This window comes from Periplaneta americana, chromosome 11, assembly GCF_040183065.1.
Source record: "Periplaneta americana isolate PAMFEO1 chromosome 11, P.americana_PAMFEO1_priV1, whole genome shotgun sequence".
NCBI lineage: Eukaryota > Metazoa > Arthropoda > Insecta > Blattodea > Blattidae > Periplaneta > Periplaneta americana.
Genome location: NC_091127.1, coordinates 148,592,487 through 148,607,749, shown reverse-complemented (window position 1 = coordinate 148,607,749; position 15,263 = coordinate 148,592,487). Strand labels below are relative to the sequence as shown.

General features: G+C 36.9%; 1 protein-coding gene across 4 annotated transcripts in view; it reads left to right on the top strand.

Annotated features, from left to right (window-relative positions):
* Positions 1-15,263, top strand: part of LOC138709447 (beta-1,4-glucuronyltransferase 1) — a 630,527-nt gene that overhangs the window by 533,666 nt on the left and 81,598 nt on the right. The window contains exon 1 of one of the 4 annotated variants that reach the window (XM_069840215.1): positions 919-1,713. The exons of the other annotated variants lie outside the window; for them this stretch is intronic. The gene's annotated coding sequence lies outside the window, so the exon portion shown is untranslated. Of the gene's footprint in view, positions 1-918; positions 1,714-15,263 lie in introns of those variants that run through there. 4 annotated transcript variants of the gene reach the window in all.

Genomic DNA, 15,263 nt, shown 5'->3' with positions numbered 1-15,263 from the left:
CTCGTATGAAAATTATGAAACTCGCTTGCGCTCGTTTCATAAACAAACATACGTGCGTCTTAATTACTACCATTATAGGCTCGTTGCATAATGTACTATAATGAAGTTCCAACTGCCCTCCATACAGAACCAAGGCCGCATATAGTAAACAGTACTGGGTTAGTGAGTATAGTACGTTCCAGAAATATGTTCGCGTTTTCCAGTGACGAAAGAGCTTTCAATATTGAATCATATTTTCGCACAAGTACTGTCGTCCGTTTGCATACGTCGCATCCCGATTTTCCCCACCCCCCGCTTCTGCTCCGGGATGAGTCCGGGATCCAGCACCGAAAGTTACCCAGCATTTGCTCATATATTAGGTTGAGGGGAAAACCCCGGAAAAAACTTCAACCAGGTAACTTGTCCCGACCGGGAATCGAACCCTGGCCACCTGATTTCGCAGCCAGACGCGCTAACCGTTACTCCACAGGTGTGGACTATTCCAATTGAATTTTTTGTTATTGTTGGGGGCACATCAAAAGTGTAGAAGATGACTTACACCTTATTTCTCCTATTATTATCGCCTGTAATGAGGTTACTCCTGGAATGTTCGAGTGAGTACGTTAGTCTAAAAATTATTTGTCTTATTAATCTTTCATATGGCTCAACATGTGTATTTTTCGAGTATCTTAGAAAGGACGCTTTATTGTCAATGGGCCGCTTTTCGCAAAACATCCAGATTCATCCTCCGAACAACCCGTTACAGTTTGTCGATAGAGTTGGGAAACATCCTGTATAGCTTCCATGTCTCTGTGGCATGATCGGCAGTTGACTTTATCTTTTACTGTTTCAAAAGATAATTATTACAATGATAAGTATAACCATCGTTAGGAGGATATAAGAAACGGGATTAAGGTTGTCTAGATCAGTAATATTCAATCTATGGTACGGGTAGGCGGTGTTGTCTCGAAGGGTACGCGTCCCACGTAGGCTATTACATATATGTAAAAATGCTGACATATTTATTTTATTATACTGTTGATAATTATTGCATTATATTGTGGTTTCTTTTGCATATCAACTCTTGTTTCTCCTTGCTTGAATACCATTTAACGTAAATCATTACTTAATTTATTTTTAGTACATCAATCATAGTCTTTCGTTAATTCGTATATACATTGAGATTAGTTTGTGACGCTCGGGTTTTGAAGGAGCCGTTCCCCGCCAAGAGATGGCATGATCACCGGAAATAGTGCGTTCACATTCTCGGTGCGCAAGAGATGAGTGACATTTCAGTTTCGCTTTAGTTGTGTTGTGTTCTGTTGTGAATTGGCGGTGAAAGTTGTGGTCTTAAAAGTTTAAGTAAAGTTTAAAGTGCTCCGTGTAGGCTACTATTGTAATTATTTATTCATTACGTGAACGTACTTATCTATACAACACGTACATACGAAAACGAACCTTGTACGGCGACAAGACGCAAATTTTGGGAAAAGTTTCTAGAGAGATCTGTTCCAGCTGCCAGTACAATAAGAAGACTTTATAAGAAGTTCATGTGGACAGGTTCGGTAAACGATGAAAAACCAAAAAGAGAACGCCGTGTTCTGTCGTTAGAGAAATTAGACGAGATTGGTGAAAAATTGAAGAACTTGAGAGAGTGACTGCAAATTTCATGAAAAAATGTCAAATGTGTGTTGCAGTAAATGGAGTACATTTTGAGCAACTATTGTGAACTTGGTAAGTACTGTAACTTTTAAGCATCGCAACAGTAGGATTGTTGGAAGAGCATTATCTAACGAAATTTATAAGCTTGTACGTGCTATTTGGTAAAAGGAAATTGTACCAGAACAATGAAAGGAGTCCATAATCGTACGTATCTTTAAGAAGGGGGACAAGACTAACTGTAGTAACTTTCGAGGAATATCACTTGTGTTGACGTCGTACAAAATTTTGTCCAATATTCTTTTGAGAAGATAACTCCATATTTATATGAAATATGTGGTTTTAGGCGTAATAGATAAACTATTGATCAGACATTTTTTATTTGACAGATAATGGAGGAAAAATGGGAGTATAAGGGTACAGTGCATCAGTTATTCATAGATTTCAAAAAGGTATATGACTCGGTTAAGAGAGAAGTTTCATATGATATTCTTATTGAATTTGGTATTCCCAAGAAACTAGTTTGATTAATTTAAATGTGTCTCAGTGAAACGTACAGCAGAGTCCGTATAGGTTAGTTTCTGTCAGATGCGTTTCCAATTCACTGTGGGCTAAAGCAAGGAGATGCACGATCACCTTTACTTTTTAACTTTTCTCTAGAATATGCCATTAGGAAAGTCCAGGATTACAGAGAGGGTTTGGAATTGAACGGGATATATCAGCTTCTTGTCTATGCGGATGACGTGAATATGTTAGGAGAGAATCCACAAACGATCAGGGAAAATACGGAAATTTTACTTGAAGCAAGTAAAGAGATAGGTTTGGAAGTAAATCCCGAAAAGACAAAGTATATGATTATGTTTCGTGACGAGAATATTGTACGAAATGGAAAATATAAAAATTAGAAATTTATCCTTCCAAGAGGTGGAAAAATTCAAATGCCTGGGAGCAACAGTAACAGATATAAATGATACTTGGGAGGAAATTAAACACAATAAATATGGGAAATGCGTATTATTATTCGGTTGAGAAGCTTTTATCATCCAGTCTGGTGTCAAAAAATCTGAAAGTTAGAATTTATAAAACAGTTATATTACCGGTTGTTCTATATGGTTGTGAAACTTGGAGTCTCACTTTGAGAGAGAAACATAGGTCAAGGGTGTTTGAGAATAAGGTGCTTAGGAAAATATTTGGGGCTAAGAGGGATGAAGTTACAGGAGAATGGAGAAAGTTACACAACGCAGAACTGCACGCATTGTATTCTTCACCTGACATAAATAGGAACATTAAATCCAGACGTTTAAGATAAGCAGGGCATGTAGCATGTATGAGCGAATCCAGAAACGCATATAGAGTGTTAGTTGAGAGGCCGGAGGGAAAAAGACCTTTGGGGAGGCCGAGACGTAGATGGGAAGATAATATTAAAATGGATTTGAAGGAGGTGGGATATGATGATAGAGACTGGATTAATCTTGCTCAGGATAGGGACCAATGGCGGGCTAATGTGAGGGCGGCAATGAACCTCCGGGTTCCTTAAAAGCCATTAAGTAAGTAACGGTAGGATTGTAGGCCTAAAAGTGTCGGAGTCGTGCTCGTGTTCCTCGCGGTAACCAACATATTGATAGCCGGGCCGCCTCAGGACGAAAACCCGAGCGTCCCCAACTAACCTCACTGTAATTGCAATGCAGTTTGGGAATAAAAATATATTTTGGGGGTACGCTAGCAAAAAAAGATTAAATGTCACTAGTCTAGATAAGATAATTGCACACAGATTGATTAGCCACTTCGAAATTCCTTATGCTGGAAAATAAATAAAAAGCCCGATGATGAAGTTGTTGATGACCATGGAGTTTTTCCTCAAAACAATATGAGCAAATGCCGAATAACTGGACCCCGGACTCATTTCACCGGCGTTATCACCTTCATCTCATTCAGACGCTAAATAACCAAAGATGTTGATAAACCGTCGTAAAATAACCTACTAAAATAAAATAAAAATTCATTTGCATGGAAATCCGGTCTCTAGTGACAGTGCTAGTGAAATGAGTTCAGGGTCCAGCGCCGAAAGTTACCCAAGATTTGCTCTTAATGGGTTGAGGAAAAACCCAGAAAAAACCTCAACCAGATAATTTGTCCCAACCAAGATTTGAACCCAGCCCCTTTCGTTTCACGACAAGCTAACCGTTACTCCACAGTGATGTATTCACATCTAGGATGGATGAATAAATATTTATTTACAGTCTTACTAATAAACCGTGTATAGTTTTTATACGAGACTTATGCAGAGTTGAGACAGAAAACTTTACTAATAAACCATGCATAAGCAATGGATGTTAAATGTTATGTTTTTTTTAACGACGCTCGCAACTGCAGAGGTTATATCAGCGTCGCCGGATGTGCCGGAATTTTGTACCGCAGGAGTTCTTTTACATGCCAGTAAATCTACTGACATGAGCCTGTCGCATTTAAGCACACTTAAATGCCATCGACCTGGCCCGGGATCGAACCCGCAACCTTGGGCATAGAAGGCCAGCGCTATACAAACTTGCCAACCAGGTCGATAGAAGCAATGGATGTATAAACAAGCCGTAACTATACAATGGGAATTGCTTTGCAGTAGTTATATACACGAAACCCCTTGTTTAAGCGTTGTATATAGAGAAAAAATGGCCGCCCCTTTAACAGCTGTTCGTATCGACTGTCATTTTATGATGATGGTTGCCTTGTAACCACAGAAGAACAAACCAAAGATCATAGAATTATTAGAATAATATTGCTGTAGCTTGTACTCTTTGACCAAAGTGTAGTGTGGTAATCGATTAGAGCCAGTTGTACTATCGATATTTAACATGCCACACTAGAGCGCTCTACCGGATCCAGTAGGGAACCTCAGATATTCTATTACCTTTCGTAACGAAGTAATGACGAAACTATGATGTAGCTGTGTAACAGTTGTACTGTTATACACGACGTATGTAGTGATTATTAGTAAGGAATTTACACACGACTTATAAACGGGCTACTCATTGTATAAGACAGTTGAACGTCTGTATATAGAGTTTTTATTAGTAAGACCGTTAGAAAATACTAGAGTGGATACCATCAGTGAGATTTAAACGGGAACGACCAAGAGGTACTGTTCTCCAACCAGGAGATTAACCGTGAAAGGAATGTGCTTACTATTGCGTCATCTATTGGAGCGAAGTAGATAGATAATATTATCGTTATAACGTCAGTTTAAAAACATGCGCTCTCTTGCATATGTTATTTCCTGTATGTAGGAATTAAAAGACCAGGGGTCATATTCATAGACACTCTTAGCGCGGGCTTCCGGTGGATGATCAGCGAACTAACTTTTTTCGTATTCATAAACCAGTGTTAGCTATATGATATGATATAAATCCTGTACAAGTAATCAGTCTATAGCCGGGGCTAATTTAGCACGCTCGTAGCGCGGGCTAGCGAAATATCTATGCTTAGCACCCCTAGAGATTAACCGTGATCTAATTTTGTAACTAGGGTAGTATAAATATGTATCAGTGTTATGATTTGTACTTTGAGAGTTGTCCAATAGAGATGCGTGTACCCACGTGTGTGACCTTATGATATCTTATGGCATCAACATTCATTCACAGCATTACCCCACTGCGTCTCATTCTCCTGAGACTTTCTCCTGTATAGTATACCTTATTTTATTTCAAGGAGTGCAGTTCGGTGGCTCCTTTGAACACCCACTTACAGATTTATGACTTCCTACACAAACAACTCTGACAATTCCATCTTGTCCCCTCGTCCCAACATTGCACAGTTGCCACAATCCTGATGACCTTCGAAATTATGCAGTAAAACTGACGGGATTCTTGGAATTCGGAAAAGATGCGGCAACTCTGCCTCCACGTGGATTTGACGGGCACCTGTCAATTCTTCTGAACGAGGGTTGTGATTGGTTACTAACAAGAGAAGACAAGATTTCCGTCATAGTAAGGAAGACATTTATTTATAACAACCAATTAGTAGGGGGCAGTAGAAGGTCTGTCGGCAAAGTCCTTTCTATGAAACTGCACTCCATGAAAAAAAATAGAGTAGAAGCCATGCAGCAAAGGGGTCTTCGTAAGAAGAGTGCTTGATGGAATTGGAAATTGGGAGACAAAGAAGTAACGAAAGTTGAAGCATTTCTGAAAATATGTAATAGACTATGTAGAACAAATATTTTTGTGCGAGATCGTGCGTATTTGCTTGTTTTCCGCACAGAACCAATACGCGGTAAGTGTGAAATACCACATTCAGTATTCCCAACGTAACACACATAACAATTTCCCTCTTCTTACCGCTTAAGCGCGACATTCATTTTACTGCTTTAGGCTTTTAACATATTATTTTTAGAGACGTTTAACATAGTAATAATTATAAATTGGAAACTTACCACTGCAATTTCACCTAAATTGCAATGTTAATTATTGTTTTTAAATATTTGCAATAATTAAGTAAAATCTACTACTCCACGAAACTTATTGCATTCCTGATACAAGTAACATTAAGGAAGCCGTGAAAAAATCAACAAGATTCCAGATGCCGATGTTATTACTGCAATATGTTATATAAATAATATTGTTAAAATATTAAAATGAAAAATAAATCATTACATAACCTTACCGTTTGTTTTAAGTTCGCATTTATAGACTGGGGAAAAAAAAAAGACAGACGTATATCACGGCCTGCTGGAGTATAGTAAACACAGAAAACATTTTATAGCAACAATGTTGAAGAAAGATATTTTGGTTTTCCGAAGTTGCCGTCATTAAACAGAAACCAAGATGGAGATTTCATTGCAACTAATTAGAAATTCGGCTTTCAGGTATGTAATAAACGATCTTTGCACAAAATAATGTACGATACACGAGCGGTATGTTTGTTTTCATGTTCTCGGAAATTAAAAAAGCTCAACTACGTTTCGCTTTTTCAATCTTTTCCTCGACCATGAAAACGTCAACATACCGCTCTTGTAACGTATATTACTATATTGATATAAGTATGTTTTTCCATAGTGAAGCTGCGTGGCGTATTTTCCGTATCGCAAGATATGGACTGGAAGTCATGGGCTTCATTGCCAATACGATCTGCGACAAATGAATTTCCATACGATAAAACGCATAAAATACAGTCACCTGTAATAAACATCCACTGCATGTGTGCACGTGCGAACATTATGACTAAATCGATTTCTTAAACTGCTTTCTCCAGCTCATATATTGGATCTCTCGTCGCTCCGCTGTGGGATCCACACCAAGACGTAGCGAGTGAACGAGCAGGTCACAGTCTGGCAGAACTCGAGGATGCGGGTATCTTCCCTGTGAACATATAACAAACTCATATCTGTCTACGGTACGAAACTGGTTCCTATGCCAATTCCTGAAGCTAATGACGCGTGTTTCGATTGGAATTGGAGTCATGTTGGCGTGAATTTTTATCTTCAACATTTGCTGAATTTTCAAAACCATATCATACATAGTTGATGATGACGATAATTATGATGATGACCAGAGACCGGAATTTTGGCAGAATGCCTTTTTAAATATGTTAAATCTATCTTCATTTTGGAAGTAAATCTGTACTAATTATACCTTTGTGATTGAAACGTCACAGTTTTATGTTCCCCTTTTCTGCCTTTTTTAAATATAAATGCCTAATTTACAAAATAAATGTTTTTTTGCCTTTATTTGATTATTTATCTATTATTTATTAATATATTATTAAATTGCCTATAGGTATATTTTAATTTATTTCTATAACCGCTACAATGAAAGTGACCTCACTGAATGTATATTATTGTCCTTCAGTCAGTTCATAATCTCTTTGCAACAATGAGTGCTGCCGTGCAAAAATGTATAACAGTAAAGGCTCATTCACAATGAAAATTAAACATAACGTAAGCGTTAACTTAACGTTACAGTAAAATCAAGAGGTCATACCATCATTCACGATGGGAATATAAACATAACAGAAAACATACTTGGTAACCATGGAAACATAACAACGACGCCATTTCCTCATATTCTGTCGTATACTTCAGCGCTCCACGATTGTGTTCTGTTTGCAAATCACGTAAGCATAAGCATGAAAGTTTGGAGTTTGCAAACTTTCATGTTAACGTCTTATGGTAATGTTTATGTCAATGCTTATGTGAATCATAGTGAATGATCCCATTTGTTAGCCTGGGCGCAAACTTCTGTGTTTATGTTACGGTTATGTTTAATTTTCATTGTGAATGGGCCTTAAGCGTTTTTATTATCGCTTGTGTTTGTTTGATAAAGTAACAATTAGTGCGGGTCTAACGTTATTTTTCTTTCAGTTTTCATTGCGACGTTTTTTAGCTAGCTAAATATTTCATATCGCAACGTATCAGTACAACCAAACACAAAAATGTACTTTCCAAGGCTACTGGGAAAAAGATTTCTTTGCTTCCAACAGTAATTTGCATTCGACTTATATAAAGCTTTTCTTGATGCCGAAATCCTTTTGTGGAAAGTGCAAGGTTGTGGGTCTAGTGCAAGGTTTTTGTAATTGCCTTTTATTGCGTATTTTAGCTATTTATAATGCCTTTTTGCCTGCCAATTTTGGCTATTTATGATGCCTTTTTGCCTGCCTATTTTAATGATTCATAATGCCTAAACTTGCGGTCTCTGATGATGACTATGGCAATTATGATGATGACGATGACGACGGTTTTATCTTCTAATGATTAGTGGCATTCGATACTGTGTAGTACCGACATTTTGGAGGAATCGATCAAGTTTCGCACGTTTCTATTACTCTTCATATCATATAAAATAAGTTATTATTTTTATCATCATCATCATCATCATCATAGCTAAGGGTGTGATTTTTTGTATTAACTTTATAAACTTAATTTCAAGCATGGGAAATGCAAATCCCATAACGAAAGTTCAACATACAGTGAAATATGGCCGCGAATTTTCGCGAAATTGGTATAAATTCACGAATTTTCTTCATAATCGCGAATAAAAAAGCAGGTTTCATGGAGAATTCGCACGAAAAATTACTTTTTCTTCCAAATAAAAAGTTAAAAATGTCTTCATTATAAAATATACATGAAAATTTCTACATATTTGATCATTCAGCATTACATACGTATGGTAGGCCTATCTGGCAACAATGTACGCATAGTTTGAGGGACTACTTCTAGTAAGTAGCGCAAACGACGACGGTCATTTCTCTTTCCCGTAAAACCGCCTTCGTGTGAATAAAAAGGCGGTGCCGTCACCCTCTCACAGTCGAATGAAATTGAATTATGAATTTAATTAATGTTGCAAACAATTTTCTTTTAGTTTCAAAGGGATTGCTTTAGTAAAAATTACAAAAATTTTGTTTTATTTTTACGTTTCTTTAGGATGCTAAATATGCACGAAATTAATGTTTTTTACGAAATAATCACCGAAAACATACCATTTTAATCACCAAATCAGGTTGAAATAATCACTATAAAATCACATCCCAAATCGTGGCTTAAGTTCTAGGGGTCGTTTCGGTCCATTTAATGGTCGTCCATCATTTCTCTTCCCAAACAGTCTTTAATTCACAATCAATTTTGTTATGCTATCACCAATCATTTCATTCGACGTGGTCTCTCCAGTGTTGTTTCCCGCAACAACTGAGTTTTTATGAGTGTGAAGTTGTGTTCTTGTGTTATATCCTCTTTCTTTCCATGTCATATCCTCTTTTTTTTCCAGCAAAATATAACTCGCTACGTTTCTTTAAAAAATCTCACCTTCACTCTTTCCAAATTTTGTTTATTCTTTTTAATAAGAGTCCTAAAGTCTGAGACGTGCAGGTTCATGGGGACAGCCATTGCCTTATAAAGAGCTATTTCAGTTTATTTCCATGTGTTTTAAGTGTCCTTTTACTGTATTCTTGATGCAGAGATTAGTTGAAATAGCTAAATTTATCATTTTGTTTTTAATTTCAGAGCCATCATTTTTGTTTGTTTACGCGATATTTTCGAATGTCATTTGTTGTTATTTTATTTTATTTAAAAATGGCCTCTGCAGGTCATCTTCTGAACTCGTGATTGAATCTTGGTCGTCAGAAAAAAGTATTATTTATATGTTTTCATAACATCAGTAATTTTGTTATTCTTACTGTTGCCAAAATGACAAGTTTCTTCATATCATTAATTGTATTGGCACTCCTGTGTTAGTATTGTCTGCTGAAACTTCTCGTCAGTTTCGTCGCATTCGTGACTTACTAGCTAGTTTAGAAGTTTCCATCCACGTCAGCACTGTCTCTGGAGAATACAAATGTACTATTATATTGTAGAAGGTCTTCCAAATTAGGGAATTTTTCGCGCATGCAAACAAGATAGGCGAGTAGTTCAGAGTAGACAATGAATTTTGTATTGCTCTCGTGTTAAGACTTGTATCGGATCTTGTCCTAGTATATCTGGTACAGAGTAAGGAGAAATTCAATGCCCAGTTTTCGAGACAGCATAAGCCAGCCATGGCGAAAATATAACTCGCGAGCACATTGTGGCTCGCAATGATAGCTGTGCTTGTCTCTTGCTCCCCCAACCCCTTCTCTCTCACTCACTGGAATCAAACTTCGTTCCATTTGTATTTGTCTCTGACCTGCGAGTGGCGTTTCGTCGCAATGTCTCTCTCGAAACCATGTACCTCTACAAAAACGAAAGTTTCAAGTAGGATGGGAGGACGCATTTTTTTTGCTGCCAATATGATGAGAATATTAAACGTATGATTTGTTCACAAGTATTACGAGGAAAAGGTTGTAAACATAAAACAGCATTATACTACATGTTACACATGAAACATTAAAAGGTTATCTTTTTTCAGCAGATGTACGAATAATGCGGTTAGGTCTTCAATTTAAACTCGCAGATTTACAATGTAATGTTACAATGAAAGGTAGATGTAAGGACTTGACAAATGTTGAACTTTTCAAATCTTTGCCAAAAAATAAATATCCGAAGCTTCGTTCTTTCTCTTGCTCTGTTGAAGCCATGTTCGCTATAACTTACGTTTGTGAAAAATTATTTTCAACAATGAAAATAGTAAAAACCTAATTTAGATCACGACTGTTAGACAAGTACCTTCGTGATCAACTACGACTAGCAGTAAGTGACATAATTCCTGATTTTGAAACTCTGTCGCAGAGACATTCTGAAGACAGTTAATTTTAGGTTGTGATAATGTGTCCTATGTTTTCTTGTTCATTTCTTTCTTCGTTACACGTACTAAACATTATTAAATTACATAAGTTAGGTCAGATGCAACAATGTTCATGAGTAAGATAGTTATATATAATATTAATTTTATTCAATCATTAAAAAGTGTTCATATAACTGTATTATATTACTTTTATTATATATAACTACTAAACATTAGTTTGTAACCTTATACTGCATAAAATTATAGTTAAGCGCTTGACGTAAGGAAAATGAAAATCCGTTAATAAGTCAGACAGTTGCTTCACTTCCCCTTCGGGTGTCCACCTCCCTCCATAGGCGCTACGCACATTGCAGGTTACACAGTGGTTCGGCGCACGATTGCATTTTCGCCACGGCTGGCATAAGCAACGCCAAAACATCCTTTGTTACAAAATTGGTAACAAATTTTTTTTGAGGAGTTACTGATAATTAAAGATCCAGTATAGTATTAAGTACGTGGACCGCTGACGTCACCCATGATATGAAGTAAGGTCAAGAAAGAGACAAAACAAAGCATAAAGATTAATCCCTGTATTAATAATTTATTCAAGTGTTCTATTATTCCCCTCTTTAGGGGAGAGCACGAACTGGGATTGTCCTCGCACGCAGGCCGCTCGGGTAGGCCAATATCCTCCCATCTACGTCTCGGCCTCTCCAAAGGTATTTTTCCCTCTGGCCTTCCAACTAACACTATATGCATTTCTGGATTCGCCCATACGTGCTCTATGCCCTGCTCATCTCAAAAGTCTGGATTTAATGTTCCTAATTATGTCAGGTGAAAAATAAAATGCGTGAAGTTCTGCGTTGTGTAACTTTTTCCTTTTTCCTGTAACTTCATCCCTCTTAGCCCCAAATATTTTCCTAAGAACATTATTCTCAAACACCTTTATCTCTGTTCCTCTCTCAAAGTGAGAGTCCAAGTTTCACAACCATAAAGAACAACCGGTAATATAACTGTTTTATAAATCCTAACTTTCAGATTTTTTGACAGCAGACTAGATGACAAAACCTTCTCAACCGAATAATAACAGGCATTTCCCATATTTATTCTGCGTTTAATTTCCTCCCGAGTGTCATTTATATTTGTTACTGTAATATATTTGAATTTTTCCACCTCTTTTAAGGATAAATCTTCAATCACTGTATTCTATATCATTGGAAGTAAATCCCGAAAAGACAAAGTATATGATTATGTCTCGTGATGAGAATATTGTACGGAATGGAAATATAAAAATTGGAAATTTATCTTTTGAAGAGATGGAAAAATTTAAATACCTGGGCGCAACAGTAGGCCTAACAAATATAAATGATACTCAGGAGGAAATTAAACACAGAATAAATATGGGAAATGCCTGTTATTATTCGGTTAAGAAGCTTTTATCATCCAGTCTGCTATCAAAAAATCTAAAAGTTTGAATTTATAAAACAGTTATATTACCGGTTGTTCTTTATGGTTGTGAAACTTGGACTCTCACTTTGAGAGAGGAACATAGGTTAAGGGTGTTTGAGAATAAGGTGCTTAGGAAAATATTTGGGGGTAAGAGGGATGAAGTTACAGGAGAATGGAGAAAGTTACAGAACACAACTGCACGCATTGTATTCTTCACCTGACATAATTAGGAACATTAAGTCCAGACGTTTGAGATGGGCAGGGCATGTAGCACGTATGGGCGAATCCAGAAATGGATATAGAGTGTTAGTTGGGAGGCCGGAGGGAAAAAGAGGCCGAGACGTAGATGGGAAGATAATATTAAAATGGATTTGATGGAGGTGGGATATGATGATAGAGACTGGATTAATCTTGCTCAGGATAGGGACCAATGGCGGGCTTATGTGAGGGCGGCAATGAACCTCCGGGTTCCTTAAAAGCCAGTAAGTAAGTAGGCTAAGTAAGTAAGTATTAATTACAGCTGGCGCCAGCGTTTTTGGCGTGTGTCCTAGATGTATAGTGCCCAGTTTATGAGCATGTTGCTAGTGCAGCTGAGAATGGTACCATTTCCTATACACGTCACATCAGCCATTTGCCAAATACAGTTGTCAGACTGACTGTGGCAAATGTAAAACACACACACTTAACGTTCCCATTACATATTTCACACGCGAAAAACGGTGACGCGGACTATAATGGTCTTGGGGACCGAAGACTTAAATATAAATCACATATTGCAGTTTTTTTCCCCCACAAAATTCATGTTTCTCATTTTGAGTGTTATCTGCTAAACTGAGAACATAGCGGTTTTCTCTTCGTCCGTGCGTTTACTCAAATCTAATGGGCTACAATCTACATGTATTTTGCGCCGCGACTAAATAACCGGATGGACAGAAATTCGCTCGTGTGCGCAAGGCCCAGCGCTGCATTACGCAGTATTTATCGCTCCGTTTATCTTGTCGCAATGAGCTTCATCTCGGACTGCAGGCAGCTCCTAGCCACGTGTTACCCCACACCTGGACCTTATTGCAGACTGCACTGGTAATAGCTGAACACAATGACCTCATTACATCACTGCACTCGACGTGTAACATTGAACCCTTCTCTTTCCTTCACCGCTCAGGTGCTCTCCGGTACGCAGGTGTCAGGTAAACAACGGCATAAGGCGCTAATTAAGTGTCTTGTACATTCATATTGTCGACTCAGACACGTATTATTCCTACTTGATTTATGCGATGTATCTGTCTCACTGAAACTGATTGATGTGTGTCAGTCTTTACATATACGTATAATATAATCTATGTAGGAAATCTGTGCCTTCGGAGAGTGCAGTGAACGCAAGTGGCACAAGTGATATCAGCTTCTCGTTAAGATAACCTGTGTCTCAAATGATTGTCTCCTACAAACCTAATGATTCAAGTTAGATTCCCTGCAGGAAAGTGCAGATTTGCCATAGAGAAGGCGAGATCAATTGAGGACCGTTTTTGCAAAACTTGCTAACTGCAAAATTTGAAAAATTGAGATTTTGATGGATTCCTTAACATAAGGCAGGCCTCTACATGATGTTCAAAGCGTCTTAGTAAAATTTGGTTATTTCTCTTCATTGTAATGTGTCAAAATGTGATCGTTCTTTCAAAACTTGCTTTCTGCTATAAGTGAGACATACAGCAAAACTTGCTTACTATAGTGTTTTGTCTCTCCTGTAAAATTTAGTTTTTTCAGTTAGCAAGTTTTGCAAAAACGGTCCTCAATTATTCAAGTTCACTGTAGCCCAGTCATGTCAATTGATGCCCATTGGTGCAAGCGCGCGCTTTAGAGTGCAGGAGAGCCTGAGCGCTTTACAGCGGAAAGGAAAGAGACAAACGAGTGAGGTAGTATATGCCGCTTGGTCGAGCTATATACAGGGATGGTCAGCACTGATTCAATGGATAAAGGGAAGAGAACTTATTAAAACTGTATCCATGTTAATTTGTAGATTTGTCTGAGAAGTATAAGTGCATTATAAGAATGTAAGTTTTAATAATTTTAATGCTCATTTTTCACAAGTTTTTTTTATTCAAAAGGAATATTTTTTTCAAATGTTTTTATACAAAAGTGAAATTTTCAGATATAGGCCTATTTATTTAGTAGCCTTAAAGGTACTTAAACAATGTTGTCGTAAATCTAATATATAGTAAATGCGTATTACTGAAGATAGTGTATTACAAATTTTGAAAATATTCGCATAGAAAATTAATGTTTGTAAGGAAATGAATTAACAAAGCAACTACTGTTACATCATAAGCAAAAGATATGTGCGCATGTGTAGTAAAAATGTCAGCTCTATAGCTTCAGCAGATTTCGAGAAAATAATTTAAGTTAATATTCTGATGATAGGAAGTTGCTCACCAATATCAACTTTAAAGCATAATGCGATAAGAGTTTTGTTATGGAATATTAGTTACGGTACACTTAAAACATATACAGCACCTAGGTAACTTTGCTTTGTACTGTAATATTGTTTCGATTAATTTATTGATTACTTTTATAAGGCTAAAGGTACCATCAATATCAATTCCGACTTATGTCATACTCAATCTCTTTTTTTTGTGATATCACTTTTTTTATGAATGATGTACAGTATAGTTGCACTACTACGGAATTTATGTGAATATTCCTTCTTAACTCTTTATCATGTTATTAACATTTAAAACACAACTGCAATATTAAGAAATTGGTATTAGTACTTTTGTTTTACAGACAATATAGTCTATATATATATATATATATATATATATATATATATATATATATATATATTATATATAGATAATATCAAACAGAAAGAAGCCATATAAAAATAACGATATAAAATTTCACCTCCGTTTGAAGTTTGTGCACCACTGTTTTCTTAATCCAACAGGCTGCTTATTCATACACACAACCCTTCCTCAGCGAATAGGGATTATAAAGAATGGA